The sequence below is a fragment of the Lagenorhynchus albirostris genome, chromosome 11 (genome assembly GCF_949774975.1).
Source record: "Lagenorhynchus albirostris chromosome 11, mLagAlb1.1, whole genome shotgun sequence".
NCBI classification, from domain to species: domain Eukaryota; kingdom Metazoa; phylum Chordata; class Mammalia; order Artiodactyla; family Delphinidae; genus Lagenorhynchus; species Lagenorhynchus albirostris.
The window spans coordinates 17,691,528-17,717,556 of record NC_083105.1 but is presented as its reverse complement, the minus strand read 5'-3'; the positions used below and the strand labels follow the sequence as shown (position 1 = coordinate 17,717,556).

The following is a 26,029-nucleotide window of genomic DNA, read 5'->3' as shown; positions in this document are numbered from 1 at the left end:
TTCACACACTCTTACGAGCGCCCACTATGTGTAGCACAGTGCCAGGCACTGGCCACAGAAAGGTGAGCAAGGGGCTGTGTGTGGTTAGCCTTCCATGTCTGGTTCTCGTCGTTATCCCAGAGCTGGCTTGAGTGGGTTATCTGGTGAGGGGGACCCTGCTTGGTCCATTTGTAAACCCATCAGAGGAGAGAGAACCCTTCTGGGTAGAGCTCATCCCTTCCATCCGGTGATGTTGGGTTCAGATGCTCACTTAGAAGCCTAGGAGCCGGGAGGGAAGATGGGGCTGGAGAGGCAGCTCTGGGAGCCAGTTGTGAGAGCCTAGGTGGGTGAGTCATCAGCCTCCATCAGGCACTCGTGGGCAAGCTGTCTGGCCCCTTTTGCTGGTAGCCAGGAAAACGTCCCTGCAGGAGGATCTCCCTGTTTCCTCGGGATGTTGTCCCGGGATGTTTTTTCTTAGGCTGGTTTCCTTTACAAGCTGCAATTATGTTCTCCTCCCACGCACGTTCCGTCGGTGGCGCTTCTCAGAGAAACCGTCTTGGTGACCTTTGGGGCTGCCGTGGGCCGGGGAGCTCAGAGGAGAGAAGGGCGCAGGAGCTTCTGTTGAGTTGAGTAGGGTTTTGTGTCCTGGAGACATTAGCAAACATTGCATCCGTTGGGGCTTGGTTGTGGTTTCTCGTGTTCCCCTACCAGCCAAGCTGTGGAAGCCGCTAAGCCTGGACTGATGTTATCACAGAGGCAGATGACAAGCCCTGTAATTGCTAGAAACTGAACTGCTCCCGGAGATGCCGTTTCCCCATTTTATGTTGGTTGGTGATTTGCGTTCGATATATAATGGTGAAAATAGGAACTGTTTATTTTAGACGATAAGAAAACCAACATAACGGCGGGAAGCACCATCTTAGTTAGCAGGTACTGGTACTGTAGGCCAGATGCTATCTAGATGCCTACAAACATCTCGTGGGGTGCTGGTATTAAGCCCCGCGCTAGCTAGTGCACCCCCACTTTAGGTATGGGAGAACAGGCTGAGGAGCTTGTCACACAGCTTGTAAGAAGCAGAGGAAAGATTCAAATCCAGGACGGACTCCAGATGCATTTATCTCCCTGCTGTATTCACTGTCACCAGCAAAGTTCTCTTGGCAGGAATTACCCCATACCAAAAAAAAAAAAAGAGAGAGGAAAAAAAAATCTTATCCAGATTTTCACTGGACAAAGTCTTAAAAGCTCCCTTAGGAAAATTGGCTCTAATCTGACTTTAGTGTCCCAGGTTTTCTTATTTTAGTGCCTCACAAACCCCTAACCATTAAAACAACAATTGGTGGAAAAAAAGTTTGTAGTTGATATTCTTAGAAAAACTGCACTCTGATGTCTTATAATTTTCCTGGTTCTCTGCTGTCTTCCTGGCCCCAAAATAAAACGTAATTGCTGATCAGATCAGCTGGCGTCAAGTCACCGAAAGTTCAGGGGCTGCCAGCTGCATATTTGTGGGCCGAGCACATCTGTGGGCCGCCCGGCTCAGCTCAGATGCAGGGCAGAGCTATGCCGTCAGCCGTTAACAGGGCCTAATTGCGCCTAAAATGCCAGCGAGGGTGAGACAGCTTGTCCTGCCTCGCCCACCTCCCGGTCCTCTCGTGGGTTCCCTGAAGTCTTCCCAGCATCACTCATGTGGTTCAGCCCTGCCCCGCCTGGTTCTTTCTTTAGCGTTTATACTTGCTCTGTGATTACCACGTTCTGAGAATACAGATACTCAGCCCAGGGGCTGACCAGGAACTCCTAAGTGCTGAGTCTAGGAGGTCTTCACTCATGCCCCAGTGGCGTGCGGGCCTTCCTAGGGGCCTCTGAGGACCAGTCAATATAATATTTTGACCAGTCAACATTTTATTATAATAATAAAATTGGATCTTTATTGGTGTAATCTTCAATGTGTTAAAAGTAAATTTACTTCTCCATAAGGTAGGCTCGAGGAGGAAGGATGGAGAGAGGGAGAGAAGGGAGGTAGGAAGGAAAGAAGGAAGGGAGAAAGAAAGGAAGAGAGTTACTGTTCATTGAATGTATAATACACGTCAGTGACTCTTCTAGGTGTTTTCCACACGTATCTAATGGAATCTTCACAACAATCCTAAAATCTGATAGCCCCATTTTTCAGATAAGTTAACTGAAGCCCGGAAGGACTGAGCAATTTGCCAGGGTCCCACAGTCCCTAAACGGTAGTGCCGGCTCTATCTGACCTGGCGAGATAGTGGGAGGGAAAGAGCCTATCCCGTTATCTTTCCCAGGGGGAAAAATGCTCCCTTGAGGTTCTTTTTCATGGTGACTCAAGCTGAGATCTGGGACATGTTCCGGATAGTTGTAAAATTCCCAAAGGCAGGGGCCAAGGCTCATGGAGTGGTATGGAATGCACAGTAGATGTCCAATAAACAATTGCAGATTTTGTTTTTTCGTCACTGAACATGGTATTTTTGGAGGGGCCTTTGTCTCCTGGCTGGAACCAGACTAAGCAGGAGTCACCCCCAAGAGGTCTGCTGTAGGATAGCACAGCTTGGTGACATTAGGAAGTTGGGGTCTTTGATTAAAGTTTTAGATTGAAAAAAGCTTGAATTGTCCAAGGGAGGGTGGGAAACTCTTCTAGCTCCAACCTAAATAGTTTTCTGAGCAAGGCTTGCCAAGACTCGTTTTGTCTACAGATGCTCATAGGATAAACAGAGGAAAAAGACGTGGGGAAGAGAGGCGTGTAGGTAAGAGAGCATGACAAGTGCTGTGTGATCGAAGCATTCTGAAAGGTTATGGGAGAATCAGGAGTGAGCAGTTAACCCTTTGAGGCACAGGGCACAGTGCGAGGCTTTCTAGAGGAGATGGCATTTGAGCCGGGCCTCTGAGGACACATCAGACTTCACCGGACAGAGAAGAGGGAACAGCCTCCCGGAGCAAAGGAACAGCAGGAGTGAGGTGCACAGGTGGGACGGTCCATGGCGCATTCAGAGAATGGCGAGGGGTTTGTAGCTGGCGTGAAAGAGCATGTTGGAAGCTGATTGGAGAGAAGGCAGAAGAGGCAGGTTGGTACCAGCTGGATAAGGCTCATTCGCCCTTCTGGAGGGTTTAGTCTTCAGCCACCGGCAGGTTGGTGGTCCCAAGGAGCCCCCTGGAGATGGTGTGCACCTTACAAACCAGCTGCTGCTTCTCACTTGGCCACTTGTTAACTCCGGGGCCTCTCTAAGGAGGTCTGGCCCCTCCTGGCCGCAACCTCCTCACCTGTAACATGCAGGGGCTGGACTGGACCCGTGCTTCTCAACACCTGCTGCACTCAGGACCTTTGAAAAAATGACCAATGCCCAGACCCCCAGAAATTCTGATTTTATTTGTTGGTCTGGGATAGGGCTGGGGTGTCAGTATTTTTCAGATTCCCTAGGTGATTCTGATGGGCACCCAGAGCTCAGAAGCACTGGGCTGGAGATTCTGTAAGGGCCCCTCCAGTTTTTAAATCTTTGATTCTTGCATAACCCATAACATGAAAAGCAACTCAAAGCATGTGCATCGAGGTTGCTCTCTATCTTTTCTACTGTCTTTGTATATGAAGGCCCGTGTAAATTATTTGTACTCGGCCTCATCCACGAGGACACGGAGACCACGTTCCTTCCTGTGCTGCTCGGGACAGAAGGTTGTTGTGTCAACGCCCTGAGTGTTGGAGACTCGTTATGTGAACAAACCCAAAAAGCGGAGCCCTAGGGCAGAATGTTGGGTGGAGCCCTGTGTGAACGAAACTTGAGCCACTTAGCTCTTGATCCCATAAGAAGGAGAACCTAGACTTGTTCCAAGCCAGACATCAGGTGGGCGCTTCTGAAGGATCAGCTTCAGTCCCACAAATAAGCATGAAAGGGAGAAAGGGCTCTCTGCCTTGAGAATCGTTCAGGAAGAACAATGCTGAATGGCCGTGTCCACTGGGGAAGGCAAGAGAGAGCAGACATTGTACAGCCCCCAACTCTGGTCAATTAATCCCTTCATTACCAACCACCTGGTAAATGACGAGTCCCTCTAATTATCTTGCATTGACCCAACAGCTGTCTACCAGCCAAAGAGGGATTAATTGATTTAGTTGTGGACCGGCTCCTTATGCAAAGATATTACTTACTGTCAGCCTAGCAGAACGGCAGCTGGCTGGCAAAGATGAAATATTACATCAGCTTGATCTTACATACAGCACTTGGGAGAATGCTTCATTATTAATTGCAAATTACAATAGACGAGCAGAGTCCATTGCAAAACCCGGGGACAATGGGCTGCCTTTTCCACTGTGGCCAGTGGCTTCATTATTCTTGAACCAGGGAAGGCGCCCTGGTCGGATTTCCAGTCAAGCCTGGACAGATGGCGAATCTAGAGTCGGACGCAGTTCGGGTTGAAAGAGGTGATTGGATGCTGGAAGGAAGGGCGGGATCCCAGCCCAGGTGTATGACGTGGGGCAATGACTTAACCTCTGGAAGCCTCGGTTTCCTTATCTGTAAATTAGGAGCATGATACCAGTCTTGCAGGTTTGTGAGATTTAAAATCGTGTATGAAAAGCACCTAGGATGGTGCCCATGGCAGAGTTGGTGATAGTCAGTAGCTGTCAGTGATCTGGGTTGAGTTAGGTCACCTGGGACTTCCCTTAGGGGGTCTGGGACCATGCTTGGTCCCTGTCCTGCAGGCTCAGACGTTTGGCAGGTGTGCACTTGGAATAATAAGAAGATTATTTTGTTGAATAATAATAAAATAGATGATTTCCTCTTGCCTGGAAGCTACTAGCTAGCTATTCATCACGAGCACTACCTACAAAGTTTGATTTATGTTATGTCTGGTAGACTCAGTTATAGGGAAGCTTGCTGTGCTGATTTTTAAGGCTGTGAGTGCCTGTGTGTGTGTGTGTACACTCAACCCACATCCTGGAAAATGGGCAGATTCAGCTGTTAAGTTTTAAAGGTCTCCTGTGGTTGTGTCTGTCGTACCCACAGCACGTAGCTAAGTGGCCTCATTAAGAGCTGTTAAATAAGACCATCTCTGGGCCGTGTTAATGCGAGGCCATTGATTTCGTCGATTGGTCCACGTTTCATTCAGCCTGTTTTTATAGGCAGTTGTTCTGTTTCTGGAAGCCTAATTTGACCCAGTATATTCAAATCTGGTTAGCTCGGTGCTCTAATGGGGTTTTTCTGTGTCAGGCTGTGTGGATATAATCTGGCATATTTCAATGAGAGGAGGGCATTCGAGTGACAAAACAACCTCAGCAATTTCCAAATGGTAACACAGCTGTAAAGTCTGCCATCTTTGGAAAGTTATTTCCTAAATTACCCTCAATTATAAGAGGTCTCTACATAATTTGATTTTTCTGTAAATTATACAACTCAGGGAGCTTCTCGGCCAACTGGATTTTAACCTTGTTGGAATGCATAGAGCTGAGACAAAGCCCTGGCTTGCTCTCAAATTCTCTGTAGGAAAGACGGTGTCAGGGGATGGGGTGGGGTGGGCATCAGCTTCCCCCCATCCGGCCTCCCTCTTGACCTGCAGGTCTGGTGGGGAGCAGGGTTTCCACCCTGCCTCCACCACGAATTACTGTGAACTCGGGGGCCAACAGCTGAACCTTTTCAAACCCTTCAGACCTTGTTTATAAAGTAGGAATAAAGTACTAACTGTTCAGTTATTAAGGATTAAATTAGAATATATGTAGCAAGTTCCGGGCATGTGGCAAGCTGCTCAGTCGATGCTGTTTTTTTAAATTCATATTAGCTCAGATGAAAACTCCTCCAGGAAGCTCCCCCTGATTCCCCCCCCCCGCCCCCTTCAAACTCAGGTTAAATGTCCTTCTAGAATGGTGCTGCCTACTCACAATGTAATGTGACTTGTATATGTTATTCGAGATTTTCCAGCAGCTACATTTTAAAAAGTAAAACAAAAACCAGGTGAAATTCATTTTAATAATATACTTTATTTAACCCAGTATAACCAAAGTATGATCATTGCTACATGTAATCAATAAAAATATTAAGATATTTTACACTCTTTGTACTGAGTCTTTGAAGTCCTGTGTATTTGACACAGCACATCTCACTTTGGGCTGGCCATATGTCCCATGCTCAATGGCCACACATGGCTGGTGACAGTCATACTGGACAGTGCAAGTCTATCCTCACCCCCATGCCCATGTTCCCCTCATTCGTGACACTTATGTGTTTGAGATGATCTAAGTAGGCTTTGAGCCTCTTGAGGACGAGGTCTGCGTCATTCATCTTGGTATCCTGTGACCACTGCATCCAGCCACAGAAAAGGAGCTCAGTAGATGCTTGGCACTGAGCGAATCGCCTGTCCCTGGGCCTTGAGCAAGCCCGGTGTGTGGAGGTCATGCTGAGGAGGCGACCAGGGCTTTGTGTCCCCAGAGACGCCGAGGCAGCCAACCGTCAAGGCGGGAGGCTTGCTGGGGCCCAGTAGGTCCTTGGTCTGAAGAGGACGTCTCCACTCCAGGCTGAGGCCTGACGTTTCTCCTAAAAAACATCCTTCCAAAAGTCCAAGTGCAAGGACCATGGAAGGGCTGACCCTTAGAAAGACACTGGTCATTTACACCTCAACTTAGGTTTCGTTTGTTAGTTTTTCAGAGAGAGGTTTAATGCTGTGTGCGTTCACACACCAAAGCTGTTTTCACAAACGTAGAAAGTCTAACTGTGTATTTCCTCCAGGTCCATCCCAAGAGCATGGGCTGTTTCAGATGTGGATGGAAGTAGGCAGCACCACCAGATTCCAGAGGCGTCTGAGGGGCGTCGGTTTCATTAATTGTCCTTCATAAACTTGCCGTTGTTGTGGGGCACCCAGTCCAGAATCAGCTGCCAGCCGGTGGCCCCCACCAGGCCCACGGCGCCCGTGGCGCCCCACACGCCCACCGTGGGAATCCAGATTTTGGCCAGCTCGCGGTAGCGACGGCCCAGGAACCTGCTCAGCGTCACGGTGCTGTCCGAACGTCTCAGCTTCGGTTTTATAAGATTCTGTCTTGAGACTGGCGTGTGACAGTGTGGGGAGCGTGGAGAGAACAGGTACAGGGAATTGGATGCTTGAAAGAACTGGAGAAAGTGAGTCACAGACTCAGAAGGAATGCGGGGGAGGGTCGGGGACGGGACTGCTTAATCCAGACCTCGCCCTTCCTCAGTACGTAGCCCACATTCAGCCCTGTTTCCTTCTTCCCTCCCCTCCTCCCTCCTTCCCTCCTTCTTCCAGAGCAGGTGGCACAAGTAGGAACCCGGTAAAAATGCATTGAATGAAATGGGACTGAAATTGCTGGATGCCATCTTTCCTTCCCTCCCTTATTATATACCTACCGTATTCATTTCCTACGGCTGCCGTTAACAGAGGACCACAAGCTGGGCGGCTTAAACCACGAAAATGTATCGTTTCCCATTTCTGGGAGCTGCGGGTCCGAGATCAAGGTGTCGGCAGGGCTGGTTCCTTCTGAGAGCCCGAGGGAGAATCTGACATGCCCCTTATCTAGCTCCTGGCAGGTTGCTGCTGTCCTTTGGCTTTCTTTGCTCGTAGAAGCATCGCCCCAGTCTCTGCCTTTGTTTTCATATGACGTTCTCCCTGTGTGCGTCTGTGTCCAAATCTCTCTGTTTTATAAGGACTCCAAACGCAGTGGATCAGGGCCCACCTGCTCTAATAGGAGTTCATCTTAACTAATTACATCTATAGTGACCCTCTTTCCAAATAAGGTCACCTGCTGAGGTACCAGGGCTAGGATTTCAACACATGGATTGGGCGGGGGAGGGGTGGCGCAGTGCAACCAGTGACACCTGCTGTGTGTATAGCACTGGGCTAGATGCTGGGGCACGTAAGACAAGGAAGTCCTTGCCCTCTATTAGTTCATACTCTAGCGGGCAACTCAGGCCAGGAAACTGACCATCACAAAACAAAGTGCTATTTGAGTTTGGTACTCGATGCTAGAGGAGCGTAGATGGACCAGGAAGTTAGACGAGGCGTGCGCACGTGGGAGTGTGTGCACCGTGTGTGCTCCTGTGTTTGTGTAGCCTTTGTCACCCCGATTGAGCAAAGACACAGGAGAGGTGACACACAGAGGACCATCTGGTCCTGCCCTCCCCCGCATAAACACCAGCTAAGGGGAGATGACGTCCTGACTCTCAGGGGACTGGAGCACCGTCCCTCCTGGGCGGGCACCCCATCCATGCCCCTCTGGTGATGACCGGCACCCCAGGGATGCGTGAAAACCGGTTTGACAGTAGCTCCTGACTTCTAGAAAAGTCTGCAGCTCCAACGTCTCCAGCTGATAGTCTGCTGTTCAGTATCTACATGACCATGCTGGAGGACACTGCCAGGTTGGCCCTGCTCCAGCCTTGGCCGGTGCAGAGCTGCTCTGGAAGGAAGCTGGAACATGCCACAGGGGTGGGACGCCCAGGCAGACTCCGCTGCTGCCTAAAATGGCCTGTTGCAGTGTTTCCTCCCCTTTGTCTTCTGTCAGGGGTTGAAAGCCACAGAATGGCCAGCATACAGTTCTGGCAGTCATTTGGACTCTTGGAGAAACCGCTCCGCCTGTCTGTTCCATCTCCAGCCTGTGCCCCACGGGATGTCCACAGATACGTCCACAGCTGTAACGGCATCTCGCCAGTGCAGGGCTTGGCTGTGGAGAGCTCGGCCAGCTCACTGCTTGCTTGGATCCAGCCCTCACATCCTGTCCCGGTATTTGGGGAAAAGTTCTGAGAGAAAGGGGCATGTCTGAGGCCCTCCCTAGCCGTGGTTAAGAGCACGGGCCTTGGAACCAGCTGGAACCCCAGAGCCACCGCCTGCCAGCTGTGACTTGGGGAAGCTTCTTACCTTCTCTGTGCCTCAGGTTTTTCACCTGTAAAATGGGGATAGTACATTACTAGCATCCACCTCATAGGGTTCTTGTGAGGATTAAATTTGAATCCACAGAATGAGGCCGACATAGGTGTTCGCTGTTCGCTGTTTGCTGTTATTGTTATTCAGGGACAAAAGCCAGAAAGGAGGAAATGATGCTGGGGACACATGAGCAAGTTGAAGCTCAGATCACTTGGAAGGCAGGGCTCCGTGAACTGGCTCATCTTCTACCTGTTAAAAGGGAACTCCACCTTCTAGAGCAGAGGATCTCTGTTTTGGCTGCACTTCAGAATCAAAAAAGGAAATTTAAAGCATCCACACATTCAATCCACTAAATCAGAATTTCTGGGGTGTCGGTACTTTTTTAAAAGCGCCCAGTTGATTCCAGCGTGCAACCCAGTTTGAGAACCACTTGCGCTGGCTTTTTCCTACTCAAAGACAGGTCCGGGGACCACCAGCCTTGGCATCACTTAGGAGCTTGTTAGAAACGCCTTGGCTCCCACCCCAGCCTGCTGAATGGAAACCTGCATTTTAACAGGGTCCCAGGTGGTCTGCAGCAGTGTTCACTGGAGAGGGCTCCTGAGAGAACAGTCCGCTCCCTGGGGGCTTCTAGAAGAAGCAGCTGTCCATGTATTAGATGACCAAGGACAGGTGGTACAGAGTCTGCGTGGATTTCAGAGACAGAGGTCCCTACCTTTCGTGGAGCCTGGCACGCTGTTGCTTTCTGGAAACTTAGAAAACAGATGCTATGTTTGTGCTGCATGGGGTGCTTGTCGGGGGCAGGGAGCTTCAGTCCCATGGTGGGCTAGGTGGATGGGCAGCCTCTCGGGTCCTCTGGACGCCCTGAATGTTCATAACTGGCTCAACTTGGAGGAAGAAAACGTGACTTTGAACGGGGACCCTGGAAGCGAAGGCCACTGTGATGCCTTTAAAAGGCCTCATCCTTTCTGCGTGCTGAGTTCCTGGGGTGAAGGGGAGCTGAGTGAGGAGCTGAGCTGAGCTGGGCTGCCTTGGTGGCCGCAGTCTGAGTTTGTTCTCCTCGCGGTTTGGGCTGTTCCTGACCACACTTTGTCAGGAAACAGGAAGGAGGCACCCAAGGTGGACCCTCCATGCTCCCCCACCCCACTCCAGCCTTTACCTCCAAATGACATCTTTAGGTGTCACCCTCTCCCAATCCCACCCCCTACCCCAATCCCATCCCCCCACTGCCTCTACATGCCAGGCGCAGCAGATCTCAAGCAATGAAGTTTAACGGGAAGAGAAGGGAATTCAGAGCCCGAAGTCCTAAGTTTAAATTTCTGCCTCTTTCTGCTTGATCTTGGTCAAGTATCTCAGAGTGGAAAATAATTTATTTAATTTTAGCTGAAGAGGCCACATAGTATAGCAGTTAAAACTGGGGTTCTTGGAAGCAGGCTTCCTGGGTTCAAATCCATACTCCCTGGCAGAGTAACCGTGGGTCATTTACCTAATCTCTGGGTACCTCAGTTTCTTTATCTGTAAAATGGGGAGAACAGCAGTCCCTACCTCTTGGGCTTGTTAGGAAGATTTAATGAGTTGATTTGTGTCAAGTGCTTAGAACAGTAGCTGGAGGCACAGAGTCAAGTACGTTAGTAAATGTTCTTTTTTTACCTTTACATTTGCATATTTAAAACTTTCCACTGTTCTTTTAAAAAAAAATTGTAATCACAGTTTGGGTTCTAGTAACTGACTTTTAAGAGAAGCGTCTCTTGCCCAGTGACGTTTATAGTTCCTCACATTCAAACAACCTGTCGTTGCTTTTCAAATGCAGCCCCCATTTTACAGGTGGGGAAACTGAGGCACAGAGAGGCCTACTGGCTTTTAAAGTAACACGTGCAGGGTCATCCGATCCAGTCAGGGAGTTGCAGAGCCACAATCCAGCCTGTTGTTCTTGGGACCAGGCCACCTCTGCCAGCTCAGCTGGCGTAGAGAGGCGTTGACTACATGGGTGACCCAAACGCATTTGATTCTCAATTCATTGGTCCTTAAAGTAGTGATGGAACCCCCTCCTCCCCGTGAGAACTTGTAAATAGGCTGGCTCCTGCCTGCCTTTGGTAGGTGGTGACCACGGCGCCCCAGGCACACCTGGGTGAAGGATGCTGCTTGGTCCTGGGGCCCCTTCTATCCCAGCGGGCAGGATGCGGTGAAGGGGAGCAAGGATGACGGGGCACCCTGTGCAGGCCACTTCTCTCCTGGCTTCTCAGTTTCTCCCAGAAACTCACTCACCCCTCATGAGTCAGACAGAGCATCTTTAAACCAGGAACAAGATTGCTCAGGCCAGAGTTGGTACCTGAAATAAGCAAGTTACAGGAAGTGCTTCTGAGGGTTTAAGAGTTGGAAGATTGCTTCTTTGAGTTCTTCTCTGCCTAGGCACAGTGACCATCTGTAATTGTCTCCTCCATTCATTCTTGTCAGGAGTGGCCTGTTTGCGTTCATCCCCCCGGGTCTGTGTTATGAGCCCAATGGAGACACTGTTTGGCGTCCTCTTGCCATCCTCTTGCCAGAACCCTGACCAAGAATCAGTGTTCAAACAGGAATCAGGATGATTCCAGGTCTCTTTCCTAATTAGCAGGAAGCACAGAGCCAGTGAAAGCAAACAGGCAGCTTGGTAAGGCCAGGGTAGGGGCTGCCCATTTGGGGAAGGGTTGGCCACACTGATTGGTAGATCCCCTGGGCTTCTGTTGTGTCAGTTGGTTCCACAGCCTGGCACAGACCATGGCAGTAGTTGGCAGAGGGAGTTATAGGCAGGGGTTAACTCATCCCCAGACCCCTTGATCACTAAGAGTAAAGAAGTAGATAGACTCACACTAAGCCCTTAGTTTTTGCAGATGGAACATTCTGGGTTCGACTTTTCAAGAGCAGCCTGGAAGTCCATTAACAAGGGACACTTGTAATCTTTCAGAGGAACAAATTTGAATCGGAGGAAGCCAGCCCCTCAGCTCACCAGTGAGCCCAGCCATCCCCTGAGCACAGCAGCTTTGTAATTCTGTAATCATCATTCCCAAAGAACCTTCATTCTAGGACTGGTGGAGCCTCTTGAAAATTTCATCTCATTTGGTAGGGAAATTGCATGCTAACATGACATTTAGAAATGAGGAGGCTGTCTTGGGACCTGTCCCTCAAACGTATTTTGTCACCACATAGACTGGCTCACAAATGGTACCCCCGCTTTCTCCCACATGCTACATTGGGTCTCTCTCATTCATAGGATGGTTAATCTCAGTTTAGCCTCTGGGCCTTGGCTCTCAGTAGGTTTTCTTTCATTTTACAGGATAGACAAGCTGGTGCCTGAAAAGAAATGTGACTTTTGAAAGGAATTAGCAGATACTACGGGAGTTCAGAGGCGGCTGATACCCAGTTATTCACGGTCATGAGGGAAAGGGGTTGAATGAGAAATAGAAATCCACACGTAATCTCCAGACCTCGCGTTAATCAATGGCCTTCTCTTCCACGACGCCTTTAACCTTCTTGGGCTGATTCGTGGCTCTCTTCAGAACTGAGATCCTGAGTGATCAGCACAAAAGAAATAATTTACCAACCCCTTTCTTTTTTTTTTTTTTTTTGCGGTACGCGGGCCTCTCACTGTTGTGGCCTCTCCCGTTGCGGAGCACAGGCTCCGGACGCGCAGGCTCAGCGGCCATGGCTCATGGGCCCAGCCGCTCTGCGGCATGCGGGATCTTCCCAGACTGGGGCACAAACCCGCGTCCCCTGCATCGGCAGGCAGACTCTCAACCACTGCGCCACCAGGGAAGCCCACCAACCCCTTTCTTAATGAGCATCTAGAGGAACTGAAATTCTTTTTTTTTTTAATGTATTATTATTACTGTTTTTGTTACTCAGAGTAAAGTGTCATTTTTCTTGAGCAAGTGGCAAAATGAGCTTCTTCTGTGGGTTGGTTTGTTCATTGTTGTCTTATCGGAGACCAGCATATAACACAGTGATTTTCTTTTTTGCTAAAAAGAAAAAAAATTATTGGGATCCAGGCCTAGATCGCATTGAAATAAAAACCAGGAGCCAGGAGGAGGAGGGTCAATTGCAATTGATAATTGAGTCTCCTTCCCCAGGATTTTAGGGTGTAACTCAATCCGAGGGGAAGGAATGATAAGTATCTTGTTGAGATAAAGCCTGGCCAAAAACAGCCCCTGGCAATTGCTACCATTTGTTATCTGATTAATGCACAAGGTACAGTCTTTCTTGAGCCTAAGAAACCCAGCTTGTCTTTATCGATTGCGGTTGCGCTGTTGTTCCAGTTGAACTTGCGAAATAGCAATGTCCAAACCCACTGCAAACCTTGGGAGGTGGTGGTGCTTCCGATCTCAAGCTCTATGCAGTAGGATCCTGGGGAATCCCGCAGACCACAGCCACCAGTTTGGGGGCACCTTACTCAAGGCCTAGGGAAAGGATCCATTTGGGGAGTAAAAGCCAAGCCTGACTCAGAGGTGAAGTGTGCAGCCGGAGCTGCTACACCCCCTTACGGGAACCAGAGCAACATCTGTTCTTCCTCTCTGGTACTGTCCTTGCCCTTGCCCTTGACCCAGGGTCCTTTAAAACCCAAGGCCTGTAGTCACTTGCCTCCTAAACTGTGGTAGGCAGCATGGCCCCACAGAAGATGTCCACATTCCAATCGCTGGAACCTGTGGCTGTGTTACCTTACAGGGCAGAAGGGACTTTGCTGGTGTGGTTAAGTGAAGGATTTTCAGATGGGAAGATTATCCTAGATTAGCTGGGTGAGTCCAGGGTAATCACAAGGGTGGTAAGAGGATCCAGAGACAGAGTGGCAGATGGAGATGGGATGCCGATAGAGGCAGAGGTCAGGGTGCTGTGAGGATGGGGCTCCCAGCCAAGGAATGCAAGTGGCCTCCAGAAGCTGGGAAAGGCACGAAAATGGACTCTCCCTTAGAGCCTCTGGGGAAAACTGTCAACACCTTAACTCTAGGACCTGTGACCTCCAGAACTGTAAGAGAATACACTGGTGTTATCTTAAGCCACGGGTTTTGTGGTGATTGTTACCGCAGCAATAGGAAACTAACACAAAAGCTCCCACCTACGTCCAGGGTCCGAGGGAAGCCTGGGAGACGCTGATGTCAGGGAAGCGGAATCTAGCAGCAGTAGTGTGAGTGTGGAAAGTGGCAGTAACGATGATGAAGGTTCTGTGATGCCCTCTTCAGAGATTGTTTTGAGCGTAAAGCGAGGTACCATGAAAATGCCCAATAAATCTAAGTTGTGAACCAGCAGCCCTGATTGGCCGAGGCATTGGCTCATCATAGCTCATGGCCCTTCAGGGACAGGCCAAGAAGGTAGAGCCCAGATCCTTTCATTTGTAAGCATCTCTTTTATGACCGTACATACCACCTGAAATTCACATCAGAGCACATTTGTGTTGATGGGTTCCCATAGGTGGGAGTTACTACCACTGTGTTTAGTCAATATATTAAAAAAAAAAAAAAGAACTGAATACATATTGGGAGTTTGTGTTGTATTTGTCACGATTTTCCTTCACAATTATATAATACTTCCAGTGTTCTCTAAGTACCTTCACAGGGGCTAGCTTCACTGAAACTCACGATTCTTTGAGGGTCGGCAGGGTAGGTATCATCTCCCGTGTTGTAGATGCCAAGAGAAGGGAGCTCCAAAGGCAAGCTCTTAATACACGACTGAGATGAGGCTAAACTTGAACGTTTAGCCCAGAGAGGGGAGCGGATCGTGCTGGTTAAGAGCAGACAGTCCTGCCAGTCAGTAGCTGGGTGACCTTAGGCAAGTTACTTGACCTCCCTGTGCTTCAGTTTCCTATCCGTCAGTATAGGGATGATCCTAGTACATACCTCATAGGTTTGTTGTGAGGTCTAAGTGATCATAAAGCCATAAAATGCTTAGAGTAATGCCAGGCACATAGTAGGGTGTGTGGTTGTGTCTCAACGGCCATAGCACCAGCTACACAACCATAGCCAGAGTCAGCCGACTGCATATTTCAGTGCTCAGTTTCCATGACTGCCCGCATACTGCAAGCCAAAAGCATCCCAAACCATCCCATTCTGCTTGAACATTCCAAAGTGCTCAATTAAGTTGGTGCCTTAAGCTCTAGGCCAGAGGTCCACGAACGTTTTCCAGACAGTCAGAATTTTAGGTCTCTGTTGCAGTGACTCAGCTCTGCCCTTGTAGTCTGAACACAGCTGTTGACAACATGTAAATGAATGGACACGGCTGGATTTGGGCCACAGGCGACCTCTGCTTTAGACAATGCTGAGAGCCAGAAATCCCAAATTCAAGTCCCAGCCTTCCCACCGTACAAGGGCGTTCTGTAGCAAGTCATGAAGACTCCAGGACTCAGATCCTTTACCTCTAAAAATAGGAAGCACAGTGGTGATTCTTTCAGGAGAAGGGTGAGCCGACGAGAGCGTTTGTAAACTGTAGAGGACTGAGCCTCATTTGGTTGTCAGTATTTTGTTGCTGATGTACAGTTGTGGTCCAGGCCACCTGTGGCGGATGAAGCATGCACGTGCACTTGGTAGAAAATGTTGGGTGTTGGCCGACCAGCTCTCCGGTCTGCAAATGCATGATGAAATCAGGAAAGGGCTATTTGATTTCAATTACGTTCATCTTTTGGGATATGAGAGTAGCACCAGCCTCTCAAAGCCTCCCTTTCCTGCCATGAGAGATTTCTCAAGAAACAATGCTTTCATTTTAGCCCCAGTTGATCTCCATTCTGGAAATTGCAAATGAGCAAAATGACCGTGATGAATGGGGGCTCGGGAGAAACACAAGGCTCTGCTCAGTGTCTCAGGCTGGAGAAGGGAAGCCTGGAGGCTTTATGGGGGGAAGATGGGTGGCAAGTGAATTGCCGAGCTGAATTACAGGACGGTTGGTGAATAAATGCACTGTGCTGAGCAACGATGTGTCTCATTAAGATGCCCTCAGTTCGGGCCCCAATACTACGGGAATTGTCAGAGCGATTATGTGCAAACCTCAGTTTTGAGGTTGGAAAAGCGGTCAGCGCATAATTGGCAGGAGAGGAAAAAGAAGGGAGAGGGTTTGAAACAATAGGTATGAAATGGCTGTTGCAGCAGAGACGACAGGGATGTAAAGAGGCACGTTGATCACTCAAGACTCAGTGTGTGTGGTCTCAGGGTCACACTTGGGCCACGTGGACCATGCATTTGGTGCCCTTAACAGGCCTTCTGGGAATCAAAGCGGTTTGCTCTGTAGAAAGTTTCAAGTGCACTGGGGACACGTTTATTGAATGAATGAATGACTGGTGCTGGCCACATGATTGTCAAATAAGTGACTGAAGGAGGGAAGGAATGAATGAACAAATTTATAAACCAATACTTCACATAAAATGAAATGATAATAGTACCTACCATTGTATGACTGGTGGGAGAATTAAATGGGAGAATGCATCTGAACCGGCAGCACAGTGCCTGGCAGTAGCAGGCACTCAGTTTCAGCTGGTTCTGTTGGTATGTTTCCGGACAGCCATAAAAAGATGCCACAGACTGGGTGGCTTCAACAACAGACATTTATTTCTCAGTTCTGGAAGTCCAAGGTTAAGGTGCAGGCAAGGTTGATGTCTGGTGAGGTCTCTCTTCCTGCCATGCAGACAGCCACCTACGTGCTATGTCCTCATGGGGCCTCTTCTCAGAGAGATCTCTGGGGTCTCTTCCTCTTCTTCTAAGGACACCAATCCTGTTGGATTAGGGTCCCACCCTTATGACCTCATTTAAAATTAATTATCTCCTTAAAAGCCCTGTCTCCAATTATAGTCCCGCTGGGTGGGGGGAGTTAGGGCTTCAACATATGAATTTAGGGAGGGCACAGTTCTATAACACTCAGTAAAGAATCAAACCTTGCTTTTAAAAGCCTAACCTTGTCACTAAGCAGCTACACTGGAATAATCTTTTCCTGGGGAGAGAAATTGGAAATGTCCCAATGTTCTGGAAAATTGGGTGGATTTCCCACGGCGTACGTCCTTCCACATGGGGGTGTCTGTCTCGTGCTCTTCAAAGACCCCAGCAGTCATCCTTTTACTCCCCACTGTTAGACAAATGGGCAGCTCACTCATGCTTTTTTTTTTTCTTAAAAAAAGCGAAATACCTGACCCTCTCTAAGGCTTCTGTAAAACACGTGCTCTGGGAGAGGAAGTCGACCTCGTGAACCCACTATTCTGTGTTAGGGAGAGCGCTAACTAGATCTCATTTCTTTTTCTATTTTCGTTTTCGTCTCCAAATCTGCCTGGAAGACAGCGAAAGCTCATTAATTTGAACCCTGCTCATTTAGAATATGTTACATTTCCTCCAAGTTCACCGTGAAGTAGGAATTTGTGAAGCAAATTAATTGTGTGAACATAATTAGAAAAGAGGAGTCGTGTAGAGCTGGGAGGTACCTGGAGGTGATCCAGTCCTTTTTCCCTTGGTGGCTTTTTCTTTTCAGATGAAGGAATTGAGGCCCAGCAGGCAGACCTGGCTCCTCCAAGCTCACACAGTGGGATTGTTTCCCTTCCTTTAGGGCCCCAGCCTAATTCACGGAGTTTTGTTTGTTTGTGAAAGACACAGGCGCTTTACCACTATGGGTTCCTTTTACTATATGGATTTCACATATTAAAAGTACATTTAAAACAATATTCTGCATTTCAAGTTTTCCACTAATTATGACTGGCCTTCTCCCAAGTTAGCTTGAGCTATTTTGGTGAGGTTTTATAGTTATTTAATAAGAAAAGGCTTTTTAAGAACCTCATAAAACCTTCTGTACCATTCATTCTAACCAACACTCCCTCTTACAATTATGTCACTAACAACTTCTTTTTAAAGGGCCAGAACTTTTGTCTATTCATGTTAACCTTAAAAGCAGCATTCACCGAACCCCTGAGAAACAAGAAGTGTAATACTTTATAGGATTGGGGCAGAGCAAATGAAATAATGCACGTGAAAGGGTTCTGTACATTTGGGAAGCATATACAAATGCTTTATGTTTTCCTTTATTGCCGTCTCTGGTCTGGGCAGCGCCGCAAAGAATGGTCGAAATAAGTTTGTGGATGTAAAGGCGGAATTTCTGTGGAGATTCCCCAGGGAATGGGCTGTTTTTCCATGGGATTTAAACAAAAAAGTGACATGCCTGTTTATTAATTTAAATCAAACTGTAGCTGCCACAAGGCCTGGAATGTTCTCACCAGCACATCAGCACGTCCTCTCCCTGGAGTCAGACCAATTAGGGCACCAGACAGCAATCAACAGCTTATTTAGTGAGCCCAGGTTCAGAGTACCGGTGAGGTGGACAAAATTACAATGTGTTCCTTAGCCTTGGGACTTGAGGAATTCTCTGCACAGCCGTGGTCAGCAAGAGTGGGGCACTCCCCGTATTTGGGGGAGCTTCTGAATCTCTCCTTCTTGGGTATTTAATGTGCCTTTAAGTCCATTTTGGGGATTGTGGAAGATGAAGGGTTATTCCCTTATTCGTAAGGCCAGTTCTGTGCTTGGTAGGATGATGAGGGTGATGGTGGTGATGATGATATAGCGGCGGTGGTGGTGGTCATAGCAGCAGTAGTAGTTGTTGTTAACATTTCTTGCACACTCACTCTGTGTGCCAGGCACTGTTCTGGTGCTTTGCACACATTATTTGAACCATCACAACCCTGGAATGTAGAAAGTCGGTTTGACAGATGATGATGACAAGGCTCAGAGAGGTTAAGAACTTGCCTTAGGTCACACAGCTGGCAGGTGACAGCAATGAGAAGTTAACCCTGGCCGTCTCGTGCCCTTTCACTGCCTCCTGGCGTAGTGCTCTGTCTCCACCTGCCAAGGCTCTTAACGAGTCCCAGGACACACGCTGCTCCCGTACGGTGACTCAGAGGCCCGGGAGCAGTGTGTGTCAGGGCCCCGACATTAAGCCTGAGGTCAGGAGACAGCAGTTCTCTTGCTTAATCCCAAATGTCCTATTTCTCCTGTGTTTCCTTTAGGGGGCCTTATCTTCAGTTGACAAGCGCTGACAGGTGGCCCCTCACCTCACGGAGCCCACTGACCACACGAGCCTAGACTGTCTCTTTAGGGTTCAGTTTTTCGCATTCAAGAAAAGACAAAGGGCAAAAGATTTCTGTTTTCAGCTGCCAGGGTCCCAGCGTGGGCCTCTCAAAGCTTGCTGAATTTGGAAGCATTTCTGGTTTCCTTCTCAGAAAGCAGTAATTTGACTTTGGGCCACCGGTGCTCAGTGAAATGAGCCTGTTATCAAGGGTAATGTGGTGTTGAGTTCCTCTGACGGAAGAGGGTCAGCACCAGATATAATGAGTAGCACCGTTTCAGCTGAGCTGGCTTCTCCCTCCCTCTTCAGCCTCATCTTGGGCCCCTCTTTCCCTTCCCATCATGACAGGACCTGGTTCAATTCCTCTGTTGCACTTGTTTCCCATGCCAGCAGCCCTTTGTACATGCTGTTCCCGCTGCCTAGGAAGCTTTCTCCTCTCCTCACCTCGACTTGGTTAACTCCTGCTCGGCCCTAGGACCTGTTACGTGTTCCCCTAGCTCCTTTACTTCTCCTTTTAAGCCCTTTACCTGTTGTAATTATTTTATTTTATTTTTGTCACTTAAGTGCTGTCTTCCGCATTGGATGCTAAGGTCCGTGCTGGCTGCCTCTGTGCCTGCTTTATGGCTAACGTAGCTCGTGAAACATGGTGGCCACTGGGTAGATGGGGTGAGAATGGGGTGCCCCAAGCTTCAAAAAGAGCTGGGTCTTCTGGTCAGTCTATACAGTAACTCCTTTTCCATCCATCCGAGATCCCAGGTCTAGAATGGCCAATAGAAAAGGGGTTAAGATGAGAACTCTAGACCCAGGCTGTCCGGGTTTGTATCCCAGCCTTGCCTCTCACTAGCTATATTTTTCTATTGCCGTGTAACAAATTACCACAAAGTTAGCATTTTACAGCAACTCACATTTATTATCCCAGTTTCCGTGGTACAGGAGTCTGGGCAGGCTCAGCTGGATGCTGTGCTCAGGGTCTCACCAGGCTGCAATCCAGGTGTTGGCCAGGGCTACAGTCCATGTGAGGGTCAGGTCCCCTTCCAAGCTCTCGTGGTTTTTGGCAGAATTCATTTTCTTTTAGCTGTAGAAATCACAGCAGCTTTGTTTTTCTAGGCCAGCAGGAGAGTCTCTCTGAGTTTAGAGAAAGTCTAAGCCCTCTTTAGAATGCTCAAAGAGGATGGGGCCTGATAAGGTCAGGCCCATCCAGCATCACTTCCTTTTAGATTAACACACAGTCAACTGATTAAGGACCTTAACATCTGCAAAATCCCTTTGCCTTGTAATGTAACATAATCATGGAAGTGATATCGTATTCTCAGGTCCTTTCTGTGCTCAAGGGGAGAGGATTATACAGGGCATCTATATCGGGGGGCCAGAGATCACAGGAACCATTTTAGAACTCTATTAGTCTAGCTGTGTGGCCTTGAGTAGGTTGCTTAACCTCTCTGTGCCACTCTTGCATCATCTATCAAGTAGGAATAATGGTAGCACCCACTTCATAGGGCTTGTTATGAAGATTAAATGAGTTAATTTATGTTAAACGCTGAAAGCGATTCCTGGCAGGTGGTGAGTATTCAGTAAATGTTAGCCGTTACAGCCGTAAAGATGACGATAATCCCCAAGCAAGCCAGTGGGATCCAAGGTTAAAAATCCAACCCACCAACTGGCTGGAAAATGAAACCTGAGCAGCCAGGCCGAAGGGGAAAGAAGAGACTGGAGACTGTCAATGAGCTTGGTAAATAGGCCATGCTAAAATGAAAGCTGACAGCTTCCATGCCACGGGGCGAACATGGGTGAAGCAGATGGAAAGCTATATCAAATTACTAAAGCAAATTGGATATAAGTGGGTGCACGTGCCCCCCATTTTAGTTCCTTTCATTAAAGCATCTCTTCTCAAGACAAAGAGTAGTGCTATCTCTCCAGAAAGCTTAAAATCCCTTACATCAGGAATTTAAAAAACCAATTTTTTTCAAGTCTTTATTGAATTTGTTACAATATTGCTTCTGTTTTATGTTTTGGTTTTTTTCTTTTTTTTTGGCTGTGAGGCATGTGGGATCTTAGCTCCCCGACCAGGGATCGAACACGCACCCCCTGCATTGGAAGGTGAAGTCTTAACCCCTGGAGCACCAGGGAAGTCCCTACATCAGGCATTTAATCAAGGCTGACACCCCGAATGTGAATAGATGAACATAACTGGATATTTGGGCAACTATTGTAAGCAGCTGCACCCCCAAATTTAGGTTTGACCTAAAGGAAGGCTTTCTCCTGAAACAGGATCCCAGTTGGTTCAGTTGAAAAATAAGGGTCCCTCGTCACCCTGGTGAGACCTACCACCACGTGAACCGGTATTGTGAGATGGGGCAGGAGGGAGGCTGCTGTGGAAACCTGCTCTGTGATGCTTGCGTTTTGCTGGGGAGCGTTAAGAATTGATTTGTTGCTCCGTCTGGGATGCTGTTAACCAAATGTGGGCAGACGCAGCGAGGTGAGTCAATGAAACAAGTTCACGGTGACATATTTCTGCATAGCGGCGGGCAGGGAGAGGAAGATGACGCAGCATCTGTCCTTGGAAGGAAGTCACTTCATTGAAATCCCTCTCAGTTGGATCACCCAGGGCAAGTCATTCACTCTCTTTAGATCGTGTACTTTACATCTGATAATTCAACTCAAGTACTATTGACGGTGGTGGTGGACACCTCTGGCACTCTGTCCACACCCCCTCGCATCCCCTTATGGTTTCCGGGCACCCATCCTGCAGCTTCTACATGCTTTGTTTGTTTCTTTTTAAAAAAAGAAAAAATATTTATTTATTTATTTTTGGCTGTGCTCGGTCTTCGTTGCTGCGCGTGGACTTTCTCTAGTTGCGTCGAGTGGGGTCTACTCTTTGTTGCGGTGCGCGGGCTTCTCATTGCGGTGGCTTCTCTTGTTGCGGAGCACGGGCTCTAGGCACGCTGGCTTCAGTAGTTGTGGCACATGGGCTCAGTTGTGGCTCGTGGGCTCTAAAGCGCAGGCTCAGTAGCTGTGGCTTGTGCGCTTACTTGCTCCACGGCATGTGGGATCTTCCCGGACCAGGGCTCGAACCCGTGTCCCCTGCATTGGCAGGCGGATTCTTAACCACTGTGCCACCAGGGAAGTCCCTACGTGCTTTGTTTCTAATGGCTGCACCTGCGACTTGCTTCTGAGGCTGCATTTGGGCTCCTGGAGTTTCTTCTTCCTAGGCACAGAGACAGGGAAGAATCCAGGATTTACCTCTTCCTGGGCAGCGCTTAGCCCGGCTCCATCATCCCAAGGTGGGACAAACTCAGAAGAGTGAAGTTATGCTCCTGAGGTCCCCATGGGATCCAGTTGAAGACTGGCATTAAGCCTGAAATTACATCCTTGCTGGGCTTCTTCACTCCCCTATCCTACTCCCAGGACCAGCAACATAATTTGCAGGGCTCCTTGTTAAAATATTATTAAAAATCAAGATCTCAGGATGGTGACAGCAGAACGTTACACCCAGCATGAGACCCTTGTGATTGGCAGGCCCTGTGTGACTTCACAGGTAACTCACCTGCGTAGCTGGCCCTGCCTGTTCCTTCCACTTTGCTGGGAGCATCCCTTATTAAGTCACTTGCACGTGAATTCTTGTCTCGTGCTCTGCTCTGGATGGATTCTAAGATGAATACGGCACCAAGCCTTCCCTTGAGGAGCCGGGGGAAGACAAATGAAGGCACAGATCATTATATCACACATCAGACCATGAGGCAAAGCCCGATCCTGGAGGTACCCGCAGTGAGCAATGTGGGAAGCAAAATGCTGTCTGTGAGTTCATGAGGGCTCCTGGGTCCAGGCCAGGATTCTTTCATCTGCCCTGGAAACATGCTGTGTGCCCCAAATGCTGGACAGATAGAATTGGGGTTGATGGTGTGGGAGAGGGGATAGGAGATGACTTCAGAAAGGAGGCACAGCGTGAGCGGCTGTGTAGAAGTGGGACCTCTGTTTACTGAGCAGGGGCCTACTGTGTCTGTGTGCTCAGTGCAGAAGGTTTGAATTTAAAATGACCCAATCCCTGCCCCCAGGTTGCTCCTGAGAAATGCTTACAATCAGCTCAAGTTGAATTCTGTGCAAGGGAAGTGCTAAGCTGAAGTGGGCGAGAGGAAGTACTAGATATGAGAAGGCGTCTGGTCTTCCAAGAAATTACCATTAGGCATTATGAGTCCTAGAGATTCACATCAAAGAAAATATTCCCTAACTGTGAAATCTCGGAAATTGACAAGCTGTTGGGATTCATTTGCGGGGAGATGAGGGGAAGCCTCTGGAAACTACTCCATGTAATTGGTTGCCTAGTCCACTCAGTTTGGTTCCCTAAGTCTAACTCATCAGTTTGCTCAGATTGAAAGTGTTAAATCCTCTTCCAAGTTTGTTGAACTCTTACTTGAAATGACTCCAGGACCCTGAGTTGCCCTTCAGCTGCATCCCAACCTGGGCTGGTGATGGTGCTCTGCAGACAACACCCACTCTTTCCTGCTCCTCTCCAGGGAGCCCACAAACACCCTACCAGTTTCCCAGAACACTGAAGCAATTGTTGAAATGAAGGAGTCTCCGCCACCGAAGGCGGGAAATGCAGGCACTGGCTGTGGTCCTCCCGGGGAGGGCGGGAAGGGGAGGTGGTGTTGATATGCCCGTGGTTCTGTGGGGCCCTGGGAAACTCTTTTCTTTATCATCGACTTTGTCAGACTGAGGCCATCCCTCATTTTTCACAGCATGCCTACGGGCAGGGCGGATGACAGCTCTTCCACTGGGAATAAGGGCATAAATGCCATAAAAGCCACGGGGCTTTGCCAGGAAGCGGAGGTGGGGACTTCTGCTGCTTTATGTTGTGCTGTCTTTCTAATACTTGAAATATGTAGCTGCTCCGATGTGAGCACCCAGTCATCACGGCTCATGATTCTTCCTTGGCAAATGTCCCATTTGGGGCAGTAATTCACAATTTCTTCACTGCCTTCTATTAAGCAGTTAAAGGAAGGCACAGATTATTCTTATGGATATATATAATCAGGTGGTTTTTAATTACTTAGTGGTGTTGGGAGAGGGAGAGAACAGTGAGGGGAAGAGCCTGACGGTTTCCTCTCTTCCTCTGCTGTTTTAATTTGGATTTATTTTTTTCCCCAAGGCTTCAAAAGCATCTTTGAATGTGGCTGTGCACAGTGGGGCCCCTGCCAGCCTCAGGCCACATCTTAGGGTCCTATTTCCCAGGAGGTTTCTTCTAGCCCTTCTGACACTCCAGCTTCTCCTGTCACCTGACTGTTGCCTCTGCCTGTAGCATCCTCCACAGTCTCAGATCCACTTACCGTGGCTTCCTCAGGAAAGCTTTCTCTGGTGCCCCCAACTAGCTTAGGTCCCCTCATCATAGGCTCTCACTATGCCCTTTGCTTTTCTTTTAGAGCACTCCATTCATTCAACAAATCTTTATTGAATACCTACTATGTGGCAGGCTGTGTTCTAGGCACTAGTGACAGATCAGTGAACAAAAAACAGACACAAACCCCTGTCCTCATGGAGCTTGTATATTCTAAATTCATTGAGATTGTGATGATGAATAATTATTCGGCGGTTAGTTTATTGACGTGTCTTCCCCACTAGCCTGGAAGCTCCATGAGGACCGAGCCATATCTGCCTTAACCAGAGTCCTCATCCTGCCAAGGGCCATGGAGACATGCAGTAGGACCTCAGGGAACGCAAGGTGGCCCTTTGATCATCTCGGCTCCCCGAGGTGGTGGTGTCTTCCCTTAGAATCCAGACATCATCATGTGGAATTAGCTTCTCTGGAGTGGATTACAGCCCATGAGAGGGAATGTAAGGGAAGAGGAGTCAGCTCAGTCATGGGTCTTCCAGAACCCCAGGGGTCTCCTCTCTCCGTCCTTTGTGATGCACCCCGCAAATCTTGCACCATTTTGAAATCTCTATTTAGCTTCTGTGTAGTTGTGCAACTTCTTGGGGGTCACTGAATTTTATGGCAGATCTGTATTTGCTGGGTGATCATGACGGACCCTCTAGTTGCCCCAAGGCCACCACATTCAGGTGTCACGAGACCCCTGGTGTTTTGGAGTTGGTTGGGCAATGTCTGTTTCAGCACCTTTGGTTTGAACCCACGCCTGGCTGCTTCCTTCTGAGCTGTCTTCACTTCAGGCATTAACCTCCTAAAAGTCCACCCGGAAACTTCCACTGAAAAATGGATCATCCCCTTCCTCAACAAGATGTGTTTGCTCCGTTTATCTCATGGGGCGGTTTATGTGACCACGTGTTCATTATGCAGTCATTCATAACGTAAGGGAAGGGGCAGGGCCAGGACTGGACAGAGGCACGCAAGGCTCCTGGGTTGCAAAAGGTCAGGCAGCTCTCAGGGCTGGGCAAGTGCAGGGCAAGTGCAGGACAAGTGCAGGTGCACAGATCTGGCCCTGGGAGGGAGAGTAGGAGGGTATGTGGGTGTGAATGAAGGCATGAAGGCCCGTGTCTCTGGTGCAGCAGTGGAAGTGAAATCCTGCCTGGTCTCTATAGCTAACTCCACCCACTTGTAGATTTCACTGATCACAAAAGCCTTTCATTAGGTGATCCCAACGCCAGATGTGAGCGCAGGGTAACACATTGAGGGGCCTTAACACAGACTTTCCTGATCCCCCCCACCATGTCTGTGCTTCGTATGTTGCAAACGCCTGTGAAAGACAGTGTAAAGAAGGGAGAGGGCCAGAATCTCCACCTTTTCAGGAATAAAAAGTACATATTTCCTCTTAAATGATCATTTACAGGCCCCTTCCATCGCAAATGCTACCTGGTCACCTGGCGGCACGTGTCCAAGGCTTCTAATCTTTCAATACATGCCTAGACTCTTAAAAGGACTGTGATTGCCAGTTGTCTTACAAGCAATCATCTCATCACAGGGTGGTTTGGGAGGAGAGTTCAGGAGGCAGAAAACGGCACGAACACCTGGCAAATCCAATTCAGCTGGATAATGTCTTTGAACCAGACAGAAAGTGACTGCGTTGACAGCTCCGCGTTTCCAGACATTTGGTGGGTTGATATAGCCATAGGAAACGTCTGTGGCCACATCTGCTGTCGCAGACCTCATCTGAGTGTTATGAATCCCATTTCTCGCTTCTAATCGGGGAGGAGTTCATCA

General features: G+C 48.7%; 1 protein-coding gene across 4 annotated transcripts in view; it reads left to right on the top strand.

The window, feature by feature from the left end:
- The window catches only part of CHST11 (carbohydrate sulfotransferase 11), a 285,984-nt gene that overhangs the window by 136,722 nt on the left and 123,233 nt on the right, over positions 1–26,029 (top strand). The gene's annotated exons all lie outside the window — the stretch shown is intronic.